The 13,596-nt window shown below is 40.0% G+C and overlaps 1 protein-coding gene across 2 annotated transcripts in view; it reads right to left on the bottom strand.

The window, feature by feature from the left end:
* Ctxnd1 (cortexin domain containing 1) overlaps positions 1 to 5,852 on the bottom strand; it is a 50,884-nt gene extending 45,032 nt beyond the window's left edge. For both annotated transcript variants that reach the window (XM_058577652.1, XM_046438989.2), the window contains exon 1: positions 5,347 to 5,852. The gene's annotated coding sequence lies outside the window, so the exon portion shown is untranslated. The remainder of the gene's footprint in view (positions 1 to 5,346) is intronic.
* Positions 5,853 to 13,596: the final 7,744 nt, after the last annotated feature.

The raw sequence follows: 13,596 nt of genomic DNA, 5'->3' as shown, positions 1-13,596 counted from the left end.
AGAGTTAGATTTCACTGGGCATATATATTGATTAGCAATAATGTCCTTGTTCACTTGGATATGTGGCTGCTCGGGAAAGCAGGATTTTCAAGGCTCCACTTGCTAAAAGTAGCAACTTTCTTTGATTCTTTTGCAGAAGCTGAGAATGAATATGCTACTATTATAACTGGAGCATGAAGAAGGGGAACACAGGTTTTGACCATGAACAATTTGAGCATAGCATAGATGCCAATGGAATGTGGCAACTTGGCCATAGCATTGATGCCAATGGAACCAACTTCACTTCCTGGGAGTTGAGTTCAGAATGTCAATTTGTCAAGTCATTTGGCCCCTCTGATACATCACTTAAAAAGAGGAGTGATGGACTATTTTACAAGAGGAGAGCCATCTTGGAAGCTGTGCAGTAGTACTCTTGATGAAGATTTAGATGGCAGGTCTACCCCTACCCTCCAGGTATCTGGTGCTTTGGCTATTATGATGCATGGGGGTGTCACTGCTGAGCCGGCCTGGTCTGTGCCCTCTCAGATGCAAATGAACCAAGTCTCAGATCTCTTCTGCCTAATACTCAACAATGTAAGTCACTTCTAAGTTATTTTTTTTCTTTAATTTTTATTGTTAGTTGCTCAAAACATTACATACTTCTTGACAAATCATATTTCACACTTTGATTCAAGTGGGTTCAAGAGTCTAATAGACCACCATACAATAATCATGGGCGACTTCAACACACCTCTCACCACTGGACAGATCTTCCAAACAAAAGTTGAATAAGGAAACTATAGAACTCAATAACACAATTAATAACCTACACTTCTAAGTTAATGCAGACAAACTGAGGAGGGCCCAGACACATTCTCTCAGGCCTTTAAACAGTGCATTGAACAAGCTAGAGGTCCTATGTCTGCCTGGAGGAGTCTTGGGCATGTTTAGCTACACAGAAATCGTTTTTATAACTGCCTTTTTTGCTCTTAGGAGGCACAGGGGGAGAGGGTGAGGAGGTTAGGAAAGAAGAGTGAACACTTTGAATAATTTTGCCACCACATTACTAAACTGACTTAAAACTTCTTAATCATCATCATCTACAGTACCCACATAGATACTGTTTCCTAAGCCAGCTTCAGTCTACATTGTAGTTTGGTAGGAAAGAGTATCATAACCAAATAGTAATGTCTGCTCTGGGTAGGAGAAGGAGGCATGACAAGCATCTGCCTTCTTTTTGTGTGTGTGTGGTTTTTTTTAATTATCATTATTTTTAGTTGTAGATGGACACAATACCTTTACTTTATTTATTTATTGTATGTGGTGCTGAGGATCAAACCCAGTGCCTCATACATGCTAGGCAAGTGCCTTCCACTGAGCTTCAACCCTAGCCCACAAGCATGTGCCTTCTATTTAAGGACTCTTAAAACACAGGGAGCTCCACCTGAGCCAAGGAGGTGTCTGTGTAACCATGACCACTAAGGCCATGTGGTGTCAGGCCACTTGTTAGCTATCAACCTCTGGATAACAAATGGGTGTCATAATGCCCGCCACCTCTAGTCAACTCATCATGGCCACCTAAGCATGAAAATTCACATCTATAGAAAGAACACTATTCTTATAATCATCTGTGTCTACCCTAGCCTGGTCTGCAGGGGTGACAGAACAATCCCTGCCTTCCTGACCCTGATCCAACCTTGAGAGGCAATCAGGGTCCTTTCCCTTCATACCATGTTTGAAAAGCACATGCTCCATGCTAGTCTAGCTCATTCACATGCATCAAGGGTATAGATGGACTATTTTGAAATACTTGGGATTCTGAAGGACTAGAGAAGGATACAAAATCCTCATAAGGACAGAGGATAAACTCTATATTGAATACAAAATATGTAGCTTGAGGACATTTCCTGAGACCCCAGGGTCACATTTTCTGTCACTAGGAGAAGCTCAAGTCTAAGTGGAGAGTGGTCTTTCTTTTTATTCCTCTGTCTGAACCTGTCCTTGCTACATGAGTGTAAAACCTTAAAGTTCCACACCATAAGTATGTGTAATTGTTATAAGTCAATCAAAAATAAAATAACAGATTTTTTTAATCCTAGAATAATCTCAAGGGTCAGGATTATAGGGTGGGCACTAAGGAGAAGACCAGGGAAACACTTGCTGTGCTTCCAGTCTAGACCTTGAGTGAGGGGCAAATGCATTCCTGGACCACCAACCAGGCTGGACACCATAAAGGACCTTGATGCCAAAGCTTATAGGTACAGTGGAGGATGCCCATTTATGTGGAAGCCACTCTGTGCTACGAAGGGTCTAGAGGTAAACAGTGGGCTGGGGATTCTGGAATGAAGTGTCCCAGCCTAATCTCTTCCCATCGCAGACTTTTGTCTTCCCAAATTTCTCTTGGAATGAGTTTCTCAGAAGGGCTTCACCTGGAAGAGCTTGAAACATCACAGCCAAGGGGACTCAGTGGTGACCCTTCCAGGAATATCCAGCCACAGAGGCATGCATTCAAGGACACATGGAGGAAATCTATTGAGCATTGGAGTCCATGGAAAAATGGCAGGAGCAAACTATGGGAGGGAATGGTTGGCAAGAACTATGTTTGAAAAGCACATGCTCCATGCTAGTCTAGCTCATTCACGTGCATCATCAACTACAATTCCTGCATCCATACAACCAGGAAGGCAATATTGCCCTAAGTTTATAAACATGGAAACTGAGTCTTAGGGCAGATTCTAGGACCTTGCAGGAGATAACCAGTGCAGTCATGACCATTCACAAAGCAGCCACTCCCTAGGCTCAAAGATTAAATTATCTCAATTTAATCTTCAAAATGTGAAACTGGTAGCCATAATTAAGTAAAGCTACATTTTTTTTTTAGTGCTGACTCTGTATCAAAGATTTTTTTTTTCCTTTAAGCAATCTCATACAATAAGTACAACCAACACAGGAGAGAAGAATGTAAGCTTCCAAATCAAATATCCCAGTTTGGAACACAGTTTTTTTTTTCTACTCTCAATTAACCTTAGGAAACTCAGAACACTTCTCTGATCACGAGTTTCCCTTTCAGAAAAATGGAAGGGGGAGGGGTGTTATTCTGAGAATTGAGTGATATCATATTTAAATTGCTTGGTCTACATTAGGTGCTTAATAAACAGAACTGACTTAGTGTTGATTATAGTAGGACTTCATAAATAAGAGAACTGAAAATCAAAAAGGCAACTAGTTTAAGTCCATCTGACTAGTGGCAGAGCCAGGACTAAGCATGGATCTATCTGACAGACACTGAATTCTTGCTCTCCTATGTACACAGGATAACTGATTTCCTCAGTGCTGATTCTGAGCTGGCAAGAAGCACACAAATCCCCATTAGCCAACTCTCTAATGATAGAAGCCAAATCATGCACTTTAGGAATATTTCCTTCCAAAGTAGTTCAAATATTCAAAAATGTCACTTTTAATAATGAACTTCAGTTACTTAAAAAATCCCCAGACTTGGACCAATTCCATAGCCTTCAATGCCAAAATTCAGAGCCATTATGGTCTTCCTCTACATTTGAACTTATTAGAAGCATTAATCTCAGAGACTTGGAACCTCATCAATTTCATAAACATTGTTCTTTCTATTGTGGCCAGACAGGATAATTTAAGGGCATTTTGCTTCATACCGTTTTATCTTTCATTTAAGGCTTATAAACTTAACAATAGTATACATGAACCATCTTAGGGCTACAAATTTTGAGTCTTTGCTGTAGCAGTGTGTCCTGGTAGTGTAAATATTTGTCAAAGAAAGATCAACTAGCATGAACGTATATTCAGAATGGCTGCTCTTTCATTAACCCAGTAAGGAAATAAACTAGAAAAATACACAGTTCTCTAAATGACACTTATAAGTAGTCACTGAACTTCTAGTTACTTTTTAGGCTTATCAAATTTTAGATTTTTTTTAAATCATTTCCCTCATAACCTTGTTTATTTTAAATTTCACCTGAAAAATGTAACACCTAGAAATTTGCTGTAATATTTGAATTATTTGAATTCCTGTATTCATAACTTATGTCTCATTCAGAAATAATAAAAAGTATTTCTGGAAAAAGTGATTAAGAAATTAATCCTTTGGAACAAGAGTATATCAATGCAAAGATTACATAAATAAATGAATAGCTTACTCACAATTTTTCCTTTTAATAAAGATAAAGCCATTTGTTTCAGAAGTTCTCCTAAGGAAGTAAGGTTTTGCTTGCACATTATTCCCACTAATGCATCCTCAAAGCTGATACATACCCCATGCTAAACCATCTCTGAAAATGTAGCTTTAATCAAAATCCAGCTTATAAATTACATCTAAATCCTTGAATGTTCGGCTTTATGACATCCTAAACCTACTTTGTAGGTCCACAAAGATCAAAAAGTGGCTTCATGAAAGTGAGGAAATACAAGACTCCAGTCCCAGAGCCTCCAGCATTAAAGCCCCTAATTCACTGAATACATATTTGATGCGAAGTAGTGAGACTGCATCATAGTGTCCAGCCAAAGGCTCTGGTCCTCTCGCTAGAATCTGAGGAGACTCGGGTAAATCCAGAGGATGACTGAGAACCTTTCAGCCAATGCAGATGGGGTCAAAATGGAACCTGTCCAGGAAGGCCAGCAGGAAGGTTGTGATGGGACTCTTCTCCCACCCAGGAGACAGGCCATTGTGACACTATTGTGCATCTAGTGACAAAATGCATCACCTTGGACTTTCTGACATTTCCTTTTCCAGAAATTTCCCTGTGGGCAATAAAAACCCCAATGATCAGATCCATAATACATTCCCCAGAAGCATTTTCACTTCTCCACTGATGGGGGGACATAAAATTGTGTGTGTGTGTGTGTGTGCGCACACACACACACACACACACACATACATACATACACAGACACACAAATATGTATAAAACATTGAATTAGGCTTTTCGCAGCAGATCAGAACAAAATGTATCTCAGACTTGCCATTTCTTTAGAAAGACTGCCACCAACAGAACTTTTCCCAGAAGTTACATCAATTATGACCTTCATCAACTATGCTGAGAAAAATCTGTTCTACGTTACTGTCAGCCACAAGAGGAAACTGAAATTTAGGCGCTGAACTTGAGGAGAAGAAATTCTAACTTTGATTCAGTTTCAATTCACACTACCCAAAATCCGCAGGGGTAGAGAGACCAAGAATCTCCCAAATCGGGAGATAATGGCTCAGCACAGCGATGGTGGTGCCTGAACACAGCATGCACTCTCCCAGGATTTAGACCCGAACCCGTAGCCTAATCGGTTGCTGCAAAACGGGCCCATGCGTGGTTCCCATTGAGGCAGCCCAAGGGCTGCTGTTACCTGCCACGTAGGTCTGATCCTCCCGGCCAACAGAGAAGCCCCGGGGCGCAGTGCCGCTGAGGGGAGAGTCCGGGCCTCAGGTGTCCACGCGGCTCTCCTCGCAGCTGTGGCGCTTCTCCGCCCGACTTCAGCTAACAGTTCCTCTGCCTGCGGCCAGCGGGCTCACTCAGCTGCGGGGACCCGCGCGAAGCCCTCGCAGCGCCGAAGATCCTGCGCTTCAGCCCCGGAGGCGCCGCGGTGGCAAGTCCCGGGATCCTCCTGGGATGCTCCCTATTCGGCCAGGCCCATCCCGAGCGCTTGCGGAGCCGCGGCCCGGCCAGCGCCAAGCCCGGGACTACCGCGGTTCCTTCGCTGCAGCGCTTTCCTGCGCTGGGGACACCTGGCGTGGGGCCGGGGCGACGGCGAGCCCCAGGCCGGGCTGAGTGGGCAGCGGCCGGGCTGCGGCTGAGTCAGCGCCCCGGCGGAGCGGGCGAGCCCGGGCCAGCCACCGAGAGGGTGCTCTAAGCGGAGCTGCTGCCGCCCTGGCATTTTAAAAGCGAGGCAGCTGGACGCTGTTCAAGCGGAAACGGAGGGAGAAACTTCGGCCCCCGGGGTGGAGCTTTGCCAGCGCGAGGAGTGGGCCCAAGGGCCAATCTGGTTTATTCTGAGATGTTCTTAAATGCGTTCTCTCTTTAGAGACTCCTTTTACAGTGAAAAACAAAAACAAAGGGGTAGTGGGGGGCGGGGGCGGACCATAAAACCCAGCTCAATGCCTGCATTATGCTTAATAGCAAGACAAACGTTTCCATTAAAGTTAGAGGAAGCTCAAACGGAAAGAAAGTCTGATCAAGGCAACCAGACATAAGAAGGAAATCAAGTGTAAAACTACTGAAGTTGTGCCTTTTTACAATATCTGTATATTCAGTTTTTGAATTGGAAAGCAGGAGGAAAATTACTGCTGTTTTCAGCAGAGGTAGTTGTCTGGTTGGAGAATCCAAACTGAACATCGAGTGAAATCGATTTTCCAATGAATTGGCAGGTTATAAAATAAACTTAACAAATTAACAGTGTTCTTGTACACTTATTCACCAGTGAGAAATGTGAATGCCAAATCCCATTCTCACTAATAGCAAAAACATGCATAACTAGGAATATAAACTTACCAGGAAATGTGTTCTGTAAAAATAAATAAATAGATAGATAGATCTACTCTTTACCAGAGGACTAAAGGAGATCTGACTCAATTATTAAGACGCAAAACTTATTCTAGGACAAGAAGTAAATATTGTGATCCTAACAGGCTCTCTTCAATGTAATCTTCACCAAATTACAAGTAGAATTTTCTTTTTACCTCAATGATTCCCAGTCTCTTTAGAAAGAAAAAAAGAAAGTAAATAAAATGTTAATAAAGATTATAGGGGAAACAAGTCCTATTGGGTATATAAAAGAAGTCATGCATGCACACATGATTTATAAATAAAAGCCAACATCGGCTGAGTGCTTAACGTTTAATGCTTTACATGTATCATTTATCAATGTGTTTATCATTTATCACCACAACCCTGTGACACAGATGATATTGCTGGCACTTAAGGGTAGGAAATGGAAGGCCAGTAGAATAGTTATCACACTCAATTTCACACAGGCAAAAGTGGGGACTGGGGATTGGACACAGGCATTATGCCTGCAGAATCCATGCATCTTGTGCATAGCCTTGTTCGCTCTGGCACAGAGCAGCAGTAATTAGAACAGCTCACCATTGGCACAGAGTAGGACCAAGAGCCCAAAATGAGAAGTACGCAAGAAACTGTGATATTCTAGTTGATGGAACAGAAGGATTTTTAAATAAGTGATATTTAAACAATAGGGAGTTATTAACAGGAGATAGAGCTGATTTTCTACCTAGTGCCCCAGACCAAAGTAAATTCCTGATTCATCAAATATTAAATGTAAAAATGTAAGGCAAAAAATAAATAAGTAGGTGAATCCCATGAACCTGGGATTCTCAAAAGACTTTCTAAATATATCATGAAACCATAAAGGGAAACACTGAGAGATATGATATAAAAATGTAGACAAACTTCTTTATGGGAAACACTGCAAACAGAATTCAAAACTAAATGACAATCTGTAAAATATTTGCTATGCATGTGATGGGAGATTGTTAAACTTAACAAACTGAAATCATAAACACCCAGTTGAGTTTGAATTTTAGTTTAGCCACGAATTATTTTTTTTGTCTCACTCATTGTTGGTCTGAAAGTCAAATTTAAATGAATTCCCTGTCTTGTCTCTTTCGGCCATATTATGATAGCAACATTTTAATATGATAATTTGCAAAAAAAAAAAAAAATTCTTATAATCATTAAAAAAAGTATAGATGATTAAGCCACTAGAACAAGGAGAAAAAGAGATCAGCAGGCAATTCACCAAAGAAAACAAATAACAGAACAAAATAAGTATCCTCTCTAGCAATGAAACAAATGCAAATAAAAAGTACAGAAAATTGTACTTTTTAACCTACTAACTGGAAAAGTTTAAAATATTGGTAAAATCCAGCACAGGTGAGCAATTTGGAGAATGGGTATTCTCCCTTACTATTTATGATAATGTGAATTAGTACATATTTCTACAATACAGTTTGAGAAAAAATACCAAATTAAATACTTTATGTTTATAGCAATATACCAAACAAATCTATTTTCAAGGATTTTTCTAAAGGGATCATTTGACAAGTGGACAAAATGCATATAGCATATATTTATACAATTTATAATAGTAAAAAATTTGGCACAATAATTGAGGATTGGTTAATTAAATATAATTAAATAAAATAATATTATATATGGTGACATAGTTACAATTCTAAGCACTTCCTATATAATAATTTACCAAAACCAAAACAAAACAAAAAAAATCCTCACTAAGAAGGTACAACTAGGGGCTGGGGCTGGGGCTTAGTGGTACAGTGCCTGCCTCCAACATGTGAGGCACTAGATTCAATCTTCAACATCAAATAAATAAATAAATAAAGATAGTTATTGGGGCCTTTTACAACTAAAAAAACTAAAAAGAAGGTATAACTAGCATCTCCATTTTATAGGAATGGAATCAAGACAAAGATCTAAGCAACAAATTAGCTTAAACTACTACAATCATCATTGACTCCGAGGCTTCTCTCCACTCCCTGTCTTTGCTTCTGGCAGGGCATTAGTTTTATTCTCCTTTTTAATTCTACACTGGCTTTATTACCTCCTTAATTCAAGAAAACATGGCAGTAGAGAGAGAAGAGGGGAGGGGAGGGGGGATAGTAGAGGATAGGAAAGGCAGCAGAACACAACAGACACTGGTATGGCAATATGTAAATCAATGGATGTGTAACTGATGTGATTCTGCAATCTGTATATGGGGTAAAAATGGGAGTTCATAACCCACTTGAATCAAAGTGTGAAATATGATATATCAAGAACTATGTAATGTTTTGAACAATCAACAATAAAAAATTTAAAAAAAAAAAGAAAACATGGCAGCCTCCTGAGCTTCATATAATAGCATTAGTTGTTTGACCAGGACGCAAGAAAAGACCACTGACTCCAATTAAAATCAAATTAAAGCAAGCTTATTATTTCGACTGGCCGGGCTGCCTCTCCCTCTCAAAACGGCGGGAACAAGACAGCAACCCCACCTTTCCTACAGCCCAGCTTTATAGCCCAGAAAGTTACACAAAAGGGGGGTTACAGATAACAGAACTCTGACAAGCATCACACTAATGGTAGTTTACATTGTTTTTTGCTGGCCCCAACATCAGAATTTATGAGGACCATTAGAGTCTCAGAGAGGGTCGTTGTCTGGCCAGGGAAGGCCAATATTTATGAGTTGTCACTAAGTTTCAGAGAGGGCTGCTATCTGGTCAGAGAGCCAGGCATGGGTGAGTTCAAGGCACGGGCAGGCATTCCAAGCAGGTTCAGAATTTGCAGTAATTTATAGTAAAGCCGAAATTATCTTTTCATGGTTTTGTGGCGAGATGCCCAATTTTAAGAAAAGATCAGGTTGGGTCTATCATTAGTCACACAAAGATATTAATGTTCATGGTTCTTAGTTTTAAAAACCTATGTTGGTATGAATGCCCACTGGGCAAAGCATTAGTCAGAACAGGCTGGGTTTTGCTGTGTTTACAAACAGCCCCTAAATCTCAGTACCTTGTGATAAAAGTGTTTCCCTCTCACTTGCTCTATATATCTACAGTGGGTTGACTGTGGCTTGGCTCTATTACAGGAACTCCACTGGGGAATACAGGCTAGAAAAACAGTTTATATCTAGAGCACCTTGGTCATCTCGCACCTTCACTTTGCACCTTGACACCTAGGCAATTTTGCAGAAAGAAAAAGAAGACACAGCCAACCACAGGTTCTTAACACTTCTACCAGAGTGTTAAGTCATCTAGCCAAGCCTAATGTTGTGGGGCAAGGAAATCATCAGCTTCCCCAGAAGAATAATATGGCCTCAGATATCCAGTAACTCTAGTGAAGGAAATGTGTTTGTAACTGCATATGACATCCAAGACCATAATGATTGCATGGGAATAGACAATGATGCTGTGTTCTGAAATGTCTCCATTTGGAAAAAATGAAGTGAGAAAATTGGGCAGAAAATGGACAAATTTTGACCACAGAGATTATACGGTTAGGACTCTGGACTGAATGCTAGACTTGGAGTCAAACAGCCCTGGGTTACAGTTCTTACTCTCTAATTTACTCAATATATAACCATGGCCCAACTCATGGCAGCTAATATCTACTCAATCATGAAGTAGAGAGAACAATTCTTGCAACATCAAATGTGAACCATCTAGCAGAATGTTATAGGGTGAGTTCAGTCTTTACTGTTAAGCTTGAAAAATGCCTGTTGCTTCTCACTGTGCACTCAATGCCTTGCAAAGAAATTTCTAATTTCAGTCTATTCTTTTTAAATTAGTTAACTAACTAATTTTAATTTACAAATAAATGTATGGGTGTTATACAACATGAATGTCCAATTCCTGGTTTTAAATTAATTAATTAATTTTAATTGACAAATATGAATTATATGATTATTGCTGGTATACAATGTGATGTTCTAAAATATGTTCATTGTGGAATGGCTAAATCCACACATGCATTATCTCACAGTCTTATTTTTTATTTTGTGTTTTTAAAATGAGAATTGCTTCAGTGTTAAATAATAACTTTCTCTCATTCTCAGTATTCAAAGCAGAAGACACCTTCAACTGGAATAGTTAAATCTCACTCACTGATACCTAATTTAACCAGCACTTAGGTTGGATGTTGAATCTCCCCAAAAGGCTCTTTCCACTCATGACTTTGAGTCAGCCCCTGTGTCTCTCCTTTTCTCCATTAGACAAGGGCATGGAGGAACTTGGAGCTTCCTATCAGCTCTGGTGTTCCTGTTCCATCCCTAGATAGTCTGAGGAGGCAGCTTTTGAGAGAAGCTTTGGGAAATCCCCAGCTGTTGGCCATTGTCACAGGTGCTGTTGATGTCTCTGCTCTGGGCTCTCTGCCTCTGCTGAATGACACAGCAAGGGGTCAGCTCCTCCTCCAGCCCTTCCCAGTGCTTCAGGGCCACGCCTCCTACTTGATACAGGCTCTTCTGATGCTAGAAAACAGAGGAAAGCACACATGAATGAAAGCTATCTCTCCTCTTCATTTCAGGAAGTCTAATAGGTGGTCCAGTTCTAAACGAAGGAGAAAATTCCTGCCAGCTGGACCAGTCTCAGGGTATGCAGAGTTCTTTCTCATATATATCTGCATTTCTAACTGTCACTCTATTGGAAGGCAGATCAGGCAGTAATGTATACCCATTTTACAGATGAAGAAACTGAGGGCAGAAGCCAGTTAAGATGCTTATCCAATGTCTTAAGACTTCAGTCCCAAATCCCAGAACTAGCACTCAAGTCTCCTGAGCCTATGTCTGGAACAGTTTCTGCCACATCCATGTGGCCCATTGTCACATTATCACACATCTGAAATTGAAATTGTTACTATGTGGCAGAATGGAATTAGACACCTAGATTCTGTTACACCATCAGAGAAGTAGGTTCTGTTACTTCCCTGCCATTTTGTGAAAAGAGAAAGATATGTCTTAATTTTTTTTTGTTTTAATGCATTGTAGTTATACTTAATTGTGAGGTTCATTTTGATATAGTCATAAGTGCAAAAACAGTTTTCTCAATTTTAGTCCCCAGTACTCCCCTCTTTGCTCCCCTCCTTCTCCCCCTTGTCCTCTTCTTCTACTCTATTGGTCTTCCTTATATTTTTTATTGGTACATTATAGTTAAATATAAAATTGGAATGGATTGTTATATATTCATATATGCACATAGTATAATGGGGTCAACAGTTCTTCCCCTTTTCCTCCCCTCCTCCCTTACCCTTGGTCCCCTGCTTCTACTCTACTATTCTCCCTTCTATTTTTACAAGACCCCCTTTTATTCTTCATTTGAAAGGCATGTTTTAAACAAAATTTCAGGAAATCCTATTGGGTGGTATAAAATGTATAGAACATAGTTCTCTGTTTTTCACCCCATAGTGGAGAAAATCTTTAGTAAAGATCCACATTGCTACTCTAATGCTCTAATTTAAAAACAAAAAAGTAAAAGGCGAAAGATTTATACGATCTGAAGAGAAAACAGAGTATAAAGAGGGATTATCATTCTCATCATAACTTTCATTAATATACATTTTTTTTAGTTTTAGGTGGACACAATACCTTTTTTAAAAAAAATGTGGTATTGAGGATGGAACTCAGAGCCCCGCACATGCCAGGCAAGCGCCCTACCGCTTGAGCCACATCCCCTATAGGTGACTGTATGACCAATGTGATTCTGCAACCTGTACAATCAGAAAAATGAGAAATTATACCCCATTTGATTCAAATGTATGAATTTGTCAAGATCACTGTACTGTCATGTGTAACTAATAAAAAAAAAGTGATCCCCATTGCTGCAAATGCCTAGAGTCTGCTTTGGGAAGAGTCTTACTGTGCTAATGAGTAGAGGTTCATGGGGGTGCAGGACAAAAACAGAAGCCTGATAGCATGAATCTCTAATGGGCTTCTCGACACATGAAGCATAATCTACAGATGCAAAAACTTGGTCATTGTCACGGGTTCAAGTTCAGGCTCTGCTGCTTGCCACAGCAATGTGTACTATGTTTTCCTGAGATGGAAACAGGCAGACAGGTACCTGAGTCTAATTAACAGAAGCAGAGGAAAGAAGCTCAATTGTACCTGACTCAAAAACTTGGTCCTCCTTCATTTCTGACAGTCTCCCACCTGCAGCTTCTCCATATTCCTCTGGACCAAAGAAGAATTTGAGACCCATTTACTAATGTTAGACCAAAGTTCAAAGAAACTCAGCACAGACCTTGGCTGAAATGGTGTGCAAGATCCAGGGAGACACCAAGGGAAAGGAAAGAAGAATGTACAGAAGAACATACAGACATTGAAATGGGATGGTAAGGAAGTCGGGGACTTCCTGGAATCTAAATATTCAGTTATGGTAAGACATTTGCTGTGGGCCCAGATGTGGGTCTACCTACTGCCTTTTGCTCACAGTATATCCCCCATTGCCTTCCTATATGAGCACCCTGCTATCTGAGCACCTGACCCACGCTAGCTAGCCTGAGCCACATCACAGTATCCTTCCTGGAAGCAAATGATCTTGCGTTAAAGATGTTAAGAATCAATTAGCCCTAACTGAGGCTCTCTCAAGTCAAGTCAGAATGAAGAATGAGTGGCTTGCTATCCAAAGTGTTGGATACTGAAACCAAATGTGCCTTAGTGGTTTATTCCTGAATCTCTCATCTTCATATGCCTGAAATTCCTTTTAATGTAATTTGCTTGAAGCTATTTACTTGAAGATATTCAAGTTATTATTTTACTTCAAGTTCAGAGGGATAAGAGAGGAAACAAATGGCATCCTATAACCATTGTTATATTATATCAGAAAGGATCCCATATTTGAAGAAATAAAAACAAATTAAATTTATAAAAATTGCTCGGGACAACTTTTTTAAATAATTATAATTTTGAAGAACTTAATCTTATGCCTCGTGCAACATTATAAATTGACTTAAATAGCAGATCGCAAAGCACTTTTATATGCAGATAATGAAGCAGATGCAGAGGTTGACATCATCAGTCCATCATAATTACAAATGAGGAAACTTATTAGAAGCCAGGCTGTTCAATGCTGGGGTAGGACTGAAAAGAGTA

The sequence above is a fragment of the Marmota monax genome, unplaced genomic scaffold (genome assembly GCF_021218885.2).
Source record: "Marmota monax isolate L192 unplaced genomic scaffold, Marmota_monax_Labrador192_F-V1.1 WCK01_AAM20220418_F8-fsc00005, whole genome shotgun sequence".
Lineage (NCBI taxonomy): Eukaryota > Metazoa > Chordata > Mammalia > Rodentia > Sciuridae > Marmota > Marmota monax.
Note: the sequence above shows the minus strand (reverse complement) of the source record. Positions and strands in the feature narration are given on the sequence as shown.